The following is a 15,071-nucleotide window of genomic DNA, read 5'->3' as shown; positions in this document are numbered from 1 at the left end:
TTACACGAGAAAATTGTGAAACTCATGTCTAAGATTCTGGAAAAATATACAATGCGTATGAACACGATGGAAATACGACAATTTTTGGATTTTATCAAAAAAAAATATTGGACGGAGTAACTACCTCTGAACTCCGTATATCTTGCGTGTACGCGAAAAATGGTCAAATTCAAGTCTAAGATCTAAAAAAATATATGTTGTAACGTTTTAAGACGTTGCAAAATAAATATGGATTCGCGAGCTTTTTTTTAGTGAGTCAAATTAAAGGCGCTAATAAAATGTGATAGAAGAGATTTAATAGCAGAGAACGTGTTTCTAGTTTAAAGTCTGAAACAAGACTGTTTTTACAATAATGTTGACTAACGCAAAAACCTTATTCTTTTTAAAGACATGACAGGTTTATAAACTTCTTTTATCTCTGATGACTGCTAGATCATTAAAAGGGGGTAAGACGGGTGATTTCACCCTTTGTAACAATATTGCGTATAAACACGATGGAAATAAGACGTACCTTTGGATTTTCTCGAAAATAAATATTGGACGGAACTACCTTTAAAATGTTTTAAATTGTTAACGTACTTTCAATTTTTCATTGTATCATCAAAGGCTCAAAAATTAAACATCAGGAACGAAGACAATATCGGGAACAAAGACAGTGTTCCCAGACAAAGAAGCTGCTGATAACGAATTAGACTCAATATTGTATTATGCTGCGATAAATTGCTCTTGAAATGATAGTCTACACTAGACTCAAGCTGAAAGAAAATGAAAATAATAAATCCGAATTTTTAAAGGTTCTAGAGTGGAATATCACTTCAATAGTAACTTATCGCAGCATCACACAATATTGCGTCTTATCCATCATCAACAGCTTCATCATCAACGCAACCATTTATACATAAGATATCATATTTGCTTCTACAAGTGTGGAAATATTCACTGTATATTGGTTGTTTCGATAAAATAGCGCATGTTTTCAGGTTTATTTGGGAGTTCTGCACAGTCAGCGCTACGTCAAAGTGAGCAGTTCGTTTTCATAGAAAATTTAATATACCAGGACAATCTCTTGAAACTATACATATAACGCGCATGCGCCAAATAATTTAATCTCATTGGTCGGTGAAATCGCGCCGCGGTGATGTTTTCAACTGCTGAGCAAGTATGCAATGGTACGTTGGCAAGGCGCCAACGTACACAAAATGAAACAAAAGCTGTAATTCTCTCGCGCGTAAAGCCGTGGATTGAGGTTATGCTGCTGTTTATTTTTACGTAGCGTAAATTGTCTAAGAAGAATAGTATCGTTCAGCAATACCGTGGTTGATTTCGGAAGATATTCAACCGACGCAATAAAGAATTTAACGGAAAAGCAAATATCAAATGATACAGAAATTGGGTGTTATTTATTGAAAGAAGAAATCTGAAATTCAACGTGAAATATCATTAACAAGTGGGAGTCTGGACAAACAGAGGTAGGTAAGTAAAAACAATGTTTATTGTGAACAGATTCTTTATTTACATAAAATTAAAAATAAATGAATGGTTGAGACCCAGTAGAAGGTATTTCCAGAGTAGATTCGTTACGGTGCAGTGCTCCAGAAGAAAAGTAATTAGTGCCGATGAACATGAAATAAATGAAAGAAATGAGTAACAAGGAATAAAGAAATTATTCATCTTAAACACGAAGCTTAGGAGGACAAAGAGTAGCAATTAACAGAAAACGTACCCGACACAATACTCACAAAAACCCTCGCCGACATCATTGATTAGTTGACAAAGTTTTTGCAGCTCCATTGTACAACAATCAATGTTCCGTTAACAAAGAGGGGTTCACCAGATATCCAAGAATAAAAAGAGAAAAAGAACAACAGTTAATATTACAGTGTAAATCATGCTACTAATGAAAAATTAGGAAACAAAACAATAACTTACAAGACAATCGTCCGATAACACTGGGAGACCAATCTCCACTCTTCTGATCACCCCTCGTCTGGCCATTGGTTGCCTTTCAAAAAGTGCTGCCTTTTTTTTGCCTTCAAAAATACCGAAAGATCCTGTTTGATAATAATAGCTTCTAATATTTTCAGGTACGAAATAATTCATTGTCAAAGCGGGACTAAATTTGTCAGGCATGGAAGCATGTAAGTAAATTTCCAATTACGTGATCTTTGACAATGACAATATTTTAACATGGATTCAATGATAAAATTCGTTTTTTTTTCAGCAGGCTCGAAGTTTAAACTTTAATTAACACGAGGAAAATTATGCCTTACCTGATGGTCAAAACGTTTAGGTGGCAAGGATCCTGGTTTCTCGAGCGGTGCAATCATTAGAACCATCGAACCTAGTTGTTTCGTCAGACATCAGGTGCCAGAGTGAATTTTATCAGGCCATCGCCACCTTCTTAACATCAGTTGAGGCAAAATTGAAGAGCGGGATATACTACAGATCATAATGGCTGAATATCCCATCATTTTACTTTGATCGAGCCAATAGCGATAAGTTTGTTACTTAACCGTTGCTGCTAATTCATTCTACCGATGAATCACTCTGTGCACCACTGTAATTCAAGCATTATTATTGACCAGCATTGTTTTTCAAACTTTATACCATTTGATTTGGTATCTTATTTTGAAGCTTACTTTTACTCTCTTTGGCATTGAATTCAGATAAATAGTTTTTCAAGTCCTCAATTAGATTGTAGGGTTGAATTTTGCTAGGCAAACTGAATCAATCTAAATCTAGAACTGTTAAATAAGTTCAGTTAAAAATGTCTTTAAATTTAATCTTAGTTGACGGTGTTATCTGGCTAGCTAGTTGCACGATAACTTGAAACCAAATTCAATTTTACACTCTTTGTAGGGTCCTACGCTAAGACTGAAAGCTTGTGAATCTCCATGTACCGCAATTATTTCTGCATTTCATGTTAGCATTATCTGGAGCAAAAAAAATCCCATTTTGAGATTGAAAATGGAACCTGAAACACAGAGTTATTCAATAGCACGAATTGAAAACCAAGAATTTTATAATGGTTTCTGCAACAAAGGGACTCTTTCCAAATATCCTTGTTAGAAGGTGATGTTCAGAGGACTATGAACAAGATATTGTATCGCATTACATTATTTGGAAAAAAATCTTCATAAACTTCGTTAAAAATTAGATATTCATTTATTTTAATGGAACAAGGGACACAATCTTTACATTACTTTAAAATTGACATTACTCTAAAACATGATTGTCCTTGAAGCTAATTGTCACATTGAGGCGCATTTTGAGAAACTTGATTTTCAACTTGTGTCACAGGATGTGATTTACGTTCCTGAGTTCTACGCTTTCGATTAGATTTTCTTTGTTTCGAACCGCAATAACATGAAATACAGAAATCATTTTAATAAATCTAATATTACTTGAAAGTGGCGATGATCTTTGTACGTCTGACAAATCGAATGGGCAGATAACAGTGAATATCAGAGATGTAATTATTTTAGCCGTATCACCTGTTGATAGATAAAAATTCCATTGTTATTTCTAATGTACGAAATAATAAAAATGATTGAATAAAGTGTTCGCACCTACCTGCTGCGTTTCTTCCAAGCACCCAACATTTAAACAGATTTCTCATTTCAGTCGAATAAAGCCAATTTTCAAAGAGCATTAGCATCAACTTTCCGAGTCACTACCTCGACTGTTTGAGATTCTAACCTCAAAAATTCGTATGAACTACAACGCCGCCAGAAACAGAGTTTGACAGCTGAAACTCGGAGTGGCTAACCTGCCCGAGCAGCCGATAAAACTCGCGCATGCGCATTATATGTATAGTTTCAAGAGATTGTCCCGGTATAATGAGTTTATGTGTAGAGATCATAAATTTCTCATCCAGAAAAGAGTTAAAGATTTTGTAAGTTTTTTCAAATTTTCGACAAAATATTCTCGTATTGAAATAAATTGGTTGAAGAGACGAACTGAAATAATATTTTTTGTTCATTGTTATTAATTGAAAATCAAGTTCCTTTCGCATTATCATTATATTATGTTTTGTGTTATGAATTATTTTTGATGTCTGTAACGAGTGAATTGAAATTTTTCTTGGTTGATTATAAATTAATATTCAAAAATGGTGGGATATAAATATAATGTTCCTTTTTTAACTTTATCGAAGCTGCGATGAGTTTCTCTGTAAATGGAGTTTATTGGTTCCTATACCATTACATTACATTACTTTTTTTCACATTACGTACTTATATTCTAAGTTGAATAAAAACAATATTACCTGTAAATGGAGAAACGACATTTACAGCTTATTTTCCTCTCGTTCTGAGCCATATCAAGGTGGAACCGCCACATTCGAAAATCGAAAAATTTCCTATGGAGTAATTAAGGGCTAATTAGAGGCTAATTAAATGCTCTATTTTCGAATTAAGTGCTCCGCGTTTTTCAAAAGAAACCTGTGGCGGTGCCAGCTTGACATAAACCTGGAACCGCCACACCGAAAAAAAAACGGAAAACAAGTGAAATTTCGGAAAAGTGTTAGGGTCATAATTAGAGGCTAATTGAAGGCTCTTGGAATTCCTCATCTTTAAATTAATTGCTCGGCGTTTTTTAAAAAAAACCTGTGGCGGCGCCAGCTCGAGATAAACCAGACTTAAAAAAAACGGAAACGAGGTCAAATTTCGAAAAAGTGTGAGGGTCATAATTGAAGGCTAATTGAAGGCTCCCAGAAAACCACCCGCTCGAATTAAGTGCTCCACCCCCGAGGGGTGGAAACCACCAAAAAACTAGAAAAATCCGTGTCACGCTTGGACGGAACAAGTTACAGGGTTTCTAGAGGCGTCAAAATCACTCTTCAGTCAACGACTCTCGATACACTGCCTCTACAAATCAAATGCTTCACAGTCCACCCACAAGAGTAGATAGGTTATGAGAGTTCTAGATCCAAACATGGCGGCGTGCCCCCCATGCCCCCCATGCCCCCCCCCACCATTTTCGATGGCCATTTTGATGGCGGCCATTTTGATTTTTTTTGATGGCGGCCATTTTGATTTTTTTGATGGCGGCCATTTTGATTTTTTGGATGGCGGCCATTTCGATTTTTTTGATGGCGGCCATTTTGATTTATTTGATGGCGACCATTTTGATTTTTTGATGGCGGCCATTTTGACGGCGACTATGATTTTTTGATGGCGGCCATTTTGATTTTTGCTTAGTCAGACGAGTGGCCATTCACACAGCGGCCATTTTGATTTTTGCTTAGCCGGATGAGCAGCCATTTTGATTTTTCATCGTCCGACAGTTTGATAATATGATTTTCGCTATGACGTCATCAGCATAATCGACCGATTTTGCCGTCTGCCGAGCAGCCATTCAGACAGCGGCCATTTTGATTTTCATCGTCCGACAGTTTGATAATATGATTTTCGCTATGATGTCACCAGTTGGCCATTTCGATTTTTGCTCAGTCGGATGAGCGGCCATTTTGATTTTTATCGTCAGACAGTTTGATAATGTGATTTATTTCTTGGTCGGACGAATAGCCATTTTGATTTTTCGCCGTTACCCGTAAACTTTCGCGCCAATAGTTTGCCCCAGGCGAAAAATAATATTTTCCACGTACTTCGAATACATTCTTTTGCGTTAATCGACCGGATGGTGACATCGCAATTAGATAGGCCGAGAATGTTCACTACAATTAGATAGGTCGGGGAATGTCGACGACAATCCGTAAACTTTCACTCGCGCTAATAGTTTGCTTTGACTATCACTCTCCCACATTCTTACCTTACCCAAGTGCAACACGATTGTCATATGCGCGCAAAGAATTGCCACATTTGCGAAAAGCCGTTCACCCCTGAGGAGAAAAAGTGTCACGACCACTGTCACTTCACGGGTAAATATCGTGCTCCTGCTCATAATCGGTGTAATTTGAATTTCAGAGAGACGCACACAATTCCAATAGTTTTCCACAATTTGTCCGGTTACGATTCTCACTTTTAATAAAATCCCTCGCGTCAACTTTTCCCGGTGAAATTACCCTTCTATAATTCTTGTGAGACGAAAGCGCTAAAATCATCATGATACGTAGTAACCAGTTTACCGGCGAAGAAATAATTATAGGATTCAGCGACGCGACTTCGGAGTTTTCGCTCCAAGATCTTCGGCGACTCGTTGAATGTGTCCGGAGAGCTCGTGCGCAACCGCGCAGCCAGCACAGGGTATATGTTCAGGACATAACATTAATCCGGCATTTTCAAAAATGGGGGAAATGAGGTGATCGCGATCTTTTCGGACATCGAACCAGATGACGATGAATGCGAAGCCAATTGGATCGAGCGTCGTCAGATCAGCGAGGAATAAGATACGTCCCGACGTATGATTGTGCGCCGGAAAACGTTCAACGACTGCAGCAGTGTTCGCCCTCAGAGCGAAAATAATATTTTCACCATACTTCGAATACATTCTTTTGTGCTAATCGACCGGGTGGCGACACCGCAATTAGATAGGCTGGGAATGTTGATGATGATCCGTAAACTTTTACGCTAATAGTTTACCTCCTTATTTCCCACTCGATGGGGTATATAAAACGTGGGCCTATTCCGATGATGACGCTGGTCTCATCGTCTCTTCGCGTCGTGAACTGCTGTTACTAGTGAAAAACAAGAAACCGATTGAAACGCGATGGATCTAACAAAAGTTAGCCACGTCGGCCGTCTGGAGAATCCGCCAACCAAGAAGATGTCGGAACTTGAAATTGGAACGGCGTACAACATCACGGACTTACGGCTGGTCAAAACGAAATTTGGGGTATGTGTTCTGGCGACGATCGATGAAGATTACAACGTCTTCTTGCCACCGAGAATCGCAAGGGTCCTGCAAGAAGATTCAAATCAGCTGGCTGAAATGTGCAACATGGCTGGGCAAAATCGCCTGCAAATGAAATATCCTGGTGGGGAATTCAACAAGCTCGAATTTTCATGCGGTTATGTGCCATAAATAAACTATGCGATCACCAACCACCCACCTCTGCAAAAATTCATCCGCGAGGGGATGAAAGCAGGCGTGCTGGAGATCGAACTTTCGCCAACCGAATCCGAACGGGAGTTGTAACGAATCTCGGAAATATCAACCGGTACCAGCCTCTCGCTGCGGGGCTTTCGACATTCGTTGAGCTGTCCAAGGATATTCAGCGGAAGAGGGCGGTGGTGAACGTGAAAAACAACGATGAAAGATGCCTTCTCTGGTCCATCACTGCAGCCCGCCACCCGGCCAACACCCCCACCGATAGAACTAACCATTATCGCCGCTTTATCTCCGAGTTAAACTGTACAGGCATCAAATTCCCTGCCACTTTACATGATGTGAAAAAGCTTGAGATTCCATATTGATACCTAGACAGACCGAGACCCTACCTTGGGGGTTTGTCCCAGCCCCCTGATAGCTATAGGATAAAACTGTACACGTTTAATTATTGCGAATATTTACGCTCGACGCCTCGGGCGATCCGCCATCATGCGGAAACGATTTAGACTGGATTTGACAATGTGAATTCATATACTTAACATTTATTTATTTATTTATTCATTTATTTATTTATTTATTCATTTATTTATTCATTTATTCATTTATTTATTTATTTATTTATTATCAATATATTGAGAAATTATTCATTTTTATTCGTTCACCACGTGAAAAGTTTTCTGAAAATGAAAAAAAGTTTTCAGAAAACGAAAAAAAGTTTTCAGAAAATGAAAAAAACTTTTCCGAAAACTTTTTTCCCATTTGATTAACACGTAAATAAAGTTTTCAGGAAATGAAAATAAGTTTTCTGAAAACAAAAAAAAGTTTTCTGAAAATGAAAATAAGTTTTCTGAAAATGAAAAAAAATTTTCTGAAAATGAAAAAAAATGTGTAATAATCGTATAGAAAAATTGCAGATTATTATTATTATTATTATTATTATTATTTTCATGGCATCGAGTACGGCACATGTGCATGCAAAGGAGATAAGTGTGGAAATATTTGTATATTCAAATCTTTTATTGAAATTCGGAAAATACATACAAATTATGTTACATGGCTGTTTTATTTATCCTGCTATTGTGCGAACTATCAAAACCCAACCACTTCACATAGATCCGATTCCCCCGTTTGCGTAATACTTTCTCCACAAGATAGCCGTCGGGGTATTTTACTTTGCCGAGCTCCTCCTCCTCGTAGGTCGGTAAGTTTGTACGTCGGCGGATTGGTATCTTTCACCTCACTCGCGGTAAATATTTCAGTCGTCCAATTGGGCGTATAGCCTTTTTCGAATACATTCTTGTACTTTCTGATTCAAACTCGATCGCCCGCACTGAAGGTACCAGGATGTCCCTAATTTGGGGGACACGGACCAGCCGGCGTGATACGCGACTCAAATCCAGCCGAGAATTTCTTTGCCGCAAGCTCGTCCGACGCATAATTTTTTAATTATAAGCGATAGCGTTAGGCCAATCAGAGTGCATCATTTCATCTGGATTTGCCGCCACGGAAATTGCTGTTTTGTTCGTCTGGGTGAATTATTATTATTCGTTTACGAATTAAATTTATGAAAGAAGTTCGTGACCAGGAGGTAGATTGAAGATGAAGTTTGTCGAAATTCCGGTCAGGAAGAAGAATGTTTAATAATTTGAAGGACGTGAGAATAAAAATCGACGTTACGGCCGGGCCCTGCCGACCATCCTCAGGAAAAATTTCTACAATAAATTGACAAACAGGATGCTTCAAAACACAATTCTGGATTGAGAGCATGGAAATATGTTCATACGAATATTTGTTGTTGTACAAAATAGGTGAAAAATTAAACAGTTGCAAGAAACTTGTCTGAGTGACAGTTTTAGGTTAAGTGTCAAATTTTAAAGGATGGTTAAATAGAGGAAAAATAGGTTGATGAGAAATGAATTATGTCAGAAAAAATGCTTAATAATCATGTGGAAATTGGAATTGAGGAAGAGATCAGTTAAATTTGAAAAGATTACTCACAAAAAATGACGACCAGTACATGCTTAGGTGTTGTTAGTAGTACAGCATTTCGGACGGAAGTGAAGGTTAGCGAGAATCGATCCGTAAATCTATGTTGATCACGTGTGATCTTGATCTATGTTCGAAAGTCATGGATTTAAAAGGCTGGTGACCAATCGGAGTAAAGGGGCGCCAAGATTTGAAAACAAGATTATGTAAACTAGAGAATGTTGGAGTATAAGTGGCTAAGATGTTCAATATCTGTACGTTTGTTAACAGAGTTCCTTTTGTTCTTAAAGATATGAATCATTTCTTTGATGATACGTTTATACCAATTCGGTTCTGTAGCTAGGGTTATAGAGTTGTTGAAATCGAAATTGTGCCCCAGACTTGGGGAGTGATCTGCTAAAGCGCATCTATCAGTGACATGGCATTTAATATTAGAACGATGGCCAGAAATTCTATTTTTTAGATGTTGTGACGTTTGTCCAATATAACTCTTGCTACAGTCTCGACATGGTATTTTGTATACACAGTTAATTTTCTCTAAATTAAGAGTTACAGATTGAAGATGAGAAAACAGAGACAGTTTGGTAGTATTAGATATTCTAAAAGTAATTTCAATTCCCTCGTCATTCAGAATTCTTTTGATTTGGCTAGACAGATTTTCAATGTACGGTATAGAGATAGAGTTTTTAAATTTATCCTTAACATTAGTTGGATTGTTGGAGTCTACATTCCAATCAATCGAGTTGTACATTTTATCTACTCTATGCTTTTTGATATCATTAATGAATTTTATAGGGTAGCCATTGGAAATGAGAGTTGTTTCTACAAGTTTTAAATTCTTTTTAAGGAATTGAGGGTTTGAGATTCTCAGGCAGCGATCGAATAAGGATATGGCGACAGATTTTTTATGTTTAATGGGATGATGTGAGTTAAAGTGAATGTATCTCCCAGACCAGGTTGGTTTGTGGTGCCAATCTAAAATTATAGTGTCATTGTGGTTAATCACCATAATGTCTAGAAAACTGATTTTACCATCTTTTTCCAACTCAAAGGTGAATTGTATACGTGGGTGAAAATTGTTAAACTTAGTCAGAAGGAGTAGTAGGTTTTCATTCTTGACACACGTTATAATATCGTCTACGTATCGATAGTAAAAAGGGAGGCTGAAAGGAAGATGTGAAATGATTTTTTTTTCAAAATGTTCAAGTACTAAATTCGCTACTACTGGGCTAATTGGTGAGCCCATTGCTACGCCAAAAATTTGTTGGTAGAATTTATCTTTGTGAGCGAAATAGCATGAATCTAAACAAAGTTTGGTGGCCGCTAGGAATTCTTTTTTATTAATGTTGGTGTGAGGTTTCAAATTGGGCCAGTTTTTACTGATAATCGATATTGCTAAATTGGTTGGAATGTTGGTAAACAGTGATTTGACATCTAGGGATGCTAACAGGTGATCAGGAGGGATTGTTGTTCCTCTGATTTTGTTTACAAAAGACCAAGTGTCCTTGATGTGATAGTCGGATGTACCTGTTATGTTAGAAAGGACACAAGAGTAAAATCTCGAAATTTTGTAGGTGGGAGAATTGATGTTACAAACAATCGGTCTGAGAGGAACATTTTCTTTATGAATTTTAGGTAGAAAATATATTTTGGGAGGAAGAGAGTTGTAAGTTTTGAGGTTTTTAGCAGAGTTGGAATCTATAAATTTTTTCTGTTGCCATAGGCTTATCATATCGTTGACGTGTTTTTGTATTTTTAAGGTGGGATCACGAGAGATAAGAGTATAGGTAGTAGAGTCATTAAGGATATCTTGGCATTTTTGTTCAAACTCCATCTTTTCCATGACGACTGTAATGTTACCTTTGTCAGCATCGGTGACTACTAGGTGGTTATTTTGTTTTAAAAATTCTTTGGTTTGTTTAACTTTGGAAGTTATTTGAACGTGAGATGTGGGAGGATGTTTGCCAAGTCTGTTGCCAATGAGTTGGCTGATATTTGATCTTACTTTATCTTTGGTGATTTCACTTTTGTTAATGAGAGCTAATTCTACGCTACTTACAATATCATCAATAGGTAACTTAATATTATTATACGGTAAACCATGATTCGGACCGAGTGATATAAAGGTATCCTTAATTTCAGAAGGTAACTCTGTCTTAGATAAGTTAACTAACCAATTGTTAGTGTGAAACTCTTTAGGAGTATGTATAGACTTGAGTTTGTTAAATTTTATAATATTATCTGTCTTAATGGCATTGAATAAACGATTGGCTTTCTCTATATCCAAGTAGAAATTTTTATAATCTAAGTTAGTGAAATGGTTCGAGAAGAAAAAGTTAATATTATGATTTAGTTCTTGGATTAACAGCCTTTCCTGTCGATAACATGTTTTAATTTCGAGCGATAGACACTTGTGTTGTAAGAAGCGTAATGCTTTGATGAAGGTTTTTTCCTTTGTTAAATGTTGTAGGTTTTTGATTTTAAATTTTAGAAAGTTTGGAATAATACCAAATTGACGGCATTTAAGAAGGAACACTTTACGGTTTTTGATACGTGCCAGTTTTTTCCGGTAGTTCCAGATCTTCTTGGTTTGTGAGTGATTTGTAGAGGAAGGTGATCTCAGGTTAGAAGTGCGGTATGAAGTAGGATCACGGTGGTACGAGACGTCCACGAAGCCGTTTCGATGCATTGTATTTATGAAAGAAGTTCGTGACCAGGAAGTAGATTGAAGATGAAATTTGATGAAGAAGATGAAGATGAAGATTCATATCTTTAAGAACAAAAGGAACTCTGTTAACAAACGTACAGATATTGAACATCTTAGCCACTTATACTCCAACATTCTCTAGTTTACATAATCTTGTTTTCAAATCTTGGCGCCCCTTTACTCCGATTGGTCACCTGCCTTTTAAATCCATGACTTTCGAACATAGATCAAGATCACACGTGATCAACATAGATTTACGGATCGATTCCCGCTAACCTTCACTTCCGTCCGAAATGCTGTACTACTAACAACACCTAAGCATGTACTGGTCGTCATTTTTTGTGAGTAATCTTTTCAAATTTAACTGATCTCTTCCTCAATTCCAATTTCCACATGATTATTAAGCATTTTTTCTGACATAATTCATTTCTCATCAACCTATTTTTCCTCTATTTAACCATCCTTTAAAATTTGACACTTAACCTAAAACTGTCACTCAGACAAGTTTCTTGCAACTGTTTAATTTTTCACCTATTTTGTACAACAACAAATATTCGTATGAACATATTTCCATGCTCTCAATCCAGAATTGTGTTTTGAAGCATCCTGTTTGTCAATTTATTGTAGAAATTTTTCCTGAGGATGGTCGGCAGGACCCGGCCGAAACGTCGATTTTTATTCTCACGTCCCACAGTGGTCCAAAAGCCCGAATTCCTGGTCAAAACTAATAACTCAAATATTTCTCAGTGAAAATTGCTAGTATTACTATACCTATAGTTTTTTGGCTTGCTGGTTTCGAAAATGAATGCAAAAATGCGAAATTCAAAATGGCAGCCCCGAAATGGCGGATATTTTTTACAAAAAATGGTACGAATTTTTAGAAATTCATAGTACGAATGTTTTTTGGGTCACTGATTCCGAAAAAAAAACAAAAATGCAAAATTCAAAATGGCGGACGTTAAATGGCGGATGTTTTTCGCTAAAAATGATACCAATTCGCTGAAATTCATACTAGTAATGTTTTTGGGGTCGCCGAATCCGAAAACGAATGCAAAAATGCAAAATTCAAAATGGCGGCCCCGAAATGGCGGATATTTTTTACAAAAAATGGTACGAATTTTTAGAAATTCATAGTACGAATGTTTTTTGGGTCACTGATTCCGAAAAAAAAACAAAAATGCAAAATTCAAAATGGCGGACGTTAAATGGCAGATGTTTTTCGCGAAAAATGATACCAATTCGCTGAAATTCATACTAGTAATGTTTTTGGGGTCGCCGAATCCGAAAACGAATGCAAAAATGCAAAATTCAAAATGGCGGCCCCGAAATGGCGGATATTTTTTACAAAAAATGGTACGAATTTTTAGAAATTCATAGTACGAATGTTTTTTGGGTCACTGATTCCGAAAAAAAAACAAAAATGCAAAATTCAAAATGGCGGACGTTAAATGGCGGATGTTTTTCGCTAAAAATGATACCAATTCGCTGAAATTCATACTAGTAATGTTTTTGGGGTCGCCGAATCCGAAAACGAATGCAAAAATGCAAAATTCAAAATGGCGGCCCCGAAATGGCGGATATTTTTTACAAAAAATGGTACGAATTTTTAAAAATTCATAGTACGAATGTTTTTTGGGTCACTGATTCCGAAAAAAAAACAAAAATGCAAAATTCAAAATGGCGGACGTTAAATGGCAGATGTTTTTCGCGAAAAATGATACCAATTCGCTGAAATTCATACTAGTAATGTTTTTGGGGTCGCCGATTCCGAAAACGAATGTAAAAATGCGAAATTAAAAATGGTGGACCGAAAATGGCGGGAATATCTCGTGAAAAATGGTACAACTTTGTTAAAAGTGATATTTTGTAAATTAATTTCTTTAATTCATACAGATTTTTTTCTTATAAAACAAAATAACATAATTTTTAAAGATACATACTAATCGCTATCTGAATTCTCATCATCGACGTCGTTTTGATGAATGACGTTGTCTGCGTCGCCTCGCTACACTAATCCCACGAGGCGGGCCACGAGGCTCCGACCGAGTCGACAAAACACTGCTTCAAAGAATGCGCATTTTTGACCAATGGAGCAAAAACGAGCAGGCGATGCCAACGGTTTCACATTCTCTATACTTTTTCACACTAGGAATCGTTGAGATCTCCGCAGGATCTCCGGGGATCATAACTAATTCTCTACAGATAGTAATGCAATTCAATGAAATAGGTTATTTTGCAGCACTCGTATTGCATCATTAATATCATCGCCATAAATTCCGAAACTTGATTCATTCACAAAATTTATGTAATTCACTTACCTTGAGGAATAATATCCATTTTGGTTGACTCGATTTTGATGAAAATTGAAAAAACTACAGCCTTTTTTTTCGCGCGCTCGAAAGCGTGCACACACCACAGTCCCGCGCGAGTCTCGACAATGGTCACTTCCGAGGGCTTACCACAGGCCATGGAATGAATATGAACATCTGCCCTTTTGGATTTCAAAGCTCTAATGCTATCTATTGACAAATATGTGAAGCTTTACCTCGGATGATAACTTTCGGTTTTGGGGGTTTTGGCCAAGAATTCGGGCTTTCGGACCACTGTGCGCGTCCTTCAAATTATTAAACATTCTTCTTCCTGACCGGAATTTCGACAAACTTCATCTTCAATTTACGAATTAAATATCGGCACCTCCCCTCTCTCCCTGTTGTACCCCTTCTCGAGCGCTGACCCCGGTATTGTTGCCGCGGCACACGCTGCCGGCCGCACACACACGGACGCGCACTCATGTGTGTGAAACATAAGCGAATACCCAGCTACACAATACTACGAAACACACATCTACGAGTGAAAATAAAAATAAATCCCCAAATAAATCAGCGGATTTAAGATTTAATGTTATAAAACACTTCCAATCATCGATGTATGCATCAAACTAGAGATTTTAGATGATTGATATGCCGTTAGGGTTCATAATTAGTCATTCAATCAATCTGAATTATGGTTTCCGAACATTTTTTGTGTCTTTGCAACATAATTTTTCCACTAGTTTGAAATTCATCATTGACATCCGATTTTTCAATAATGCGAGGGAAAAATAACTCGCTGAATTGGCGTGTCAATAGGTTTGTAAATCAATTACGATTCACCTGAGTTAACACAAAATAACTGAATAAATGAGAATTCACTGAATCACTAAAAATGATAACCGAAATCACGAGAATTATTTGAGATATGCCTCTGAGGGTTTGTCGACGTAACGTACACGTCATTTTCAATCAGACTGCCGTTCAAAACAATTTCATATGCCCACAGCTGTGATAGACTCATCATAGCATCTCGCGCAAGGTTGAAGGACCTCATT

General features: G+C 37.1%; 1 protein-coding gene across 1 annotated transcript in view; it reads right to left on the bottom strand.

The window, feature by feature from the left end:
• The window catches only part of LOC124293695 (glutamate receptor ionotropic, NMDA 2B), a 1,867,270-nt gene that overhangs the window by 1,135,772 nt on the left and 716,427 nt on the right, over positions 1-15,071 (bottom strand). The gene's annotated exons all lie outside the window — the stretch shown is intronic.

Source organism: Neodiprion lecontei, chromosome 3 (assembly GCF_021901455.1).
Source record: "Neodiprion lecontei isolate iyNeoLeco1 chromosome 3, iyNeoLeco1.1, whole genome shotgun sequence".
In the NCBI taxonomy this organism is placed as follows: Eukaryota; Metazoa; Arthropoda; class Insecta; order Hymenoptera; family Diprionidae; genus Neodiprion; species Neodiprion lecontei.
The sequence above is the reverse complement of the archived record's forward strand: the minus strand, read 5'-3'. Positions and strand labels throughout refer to the sequence as shown.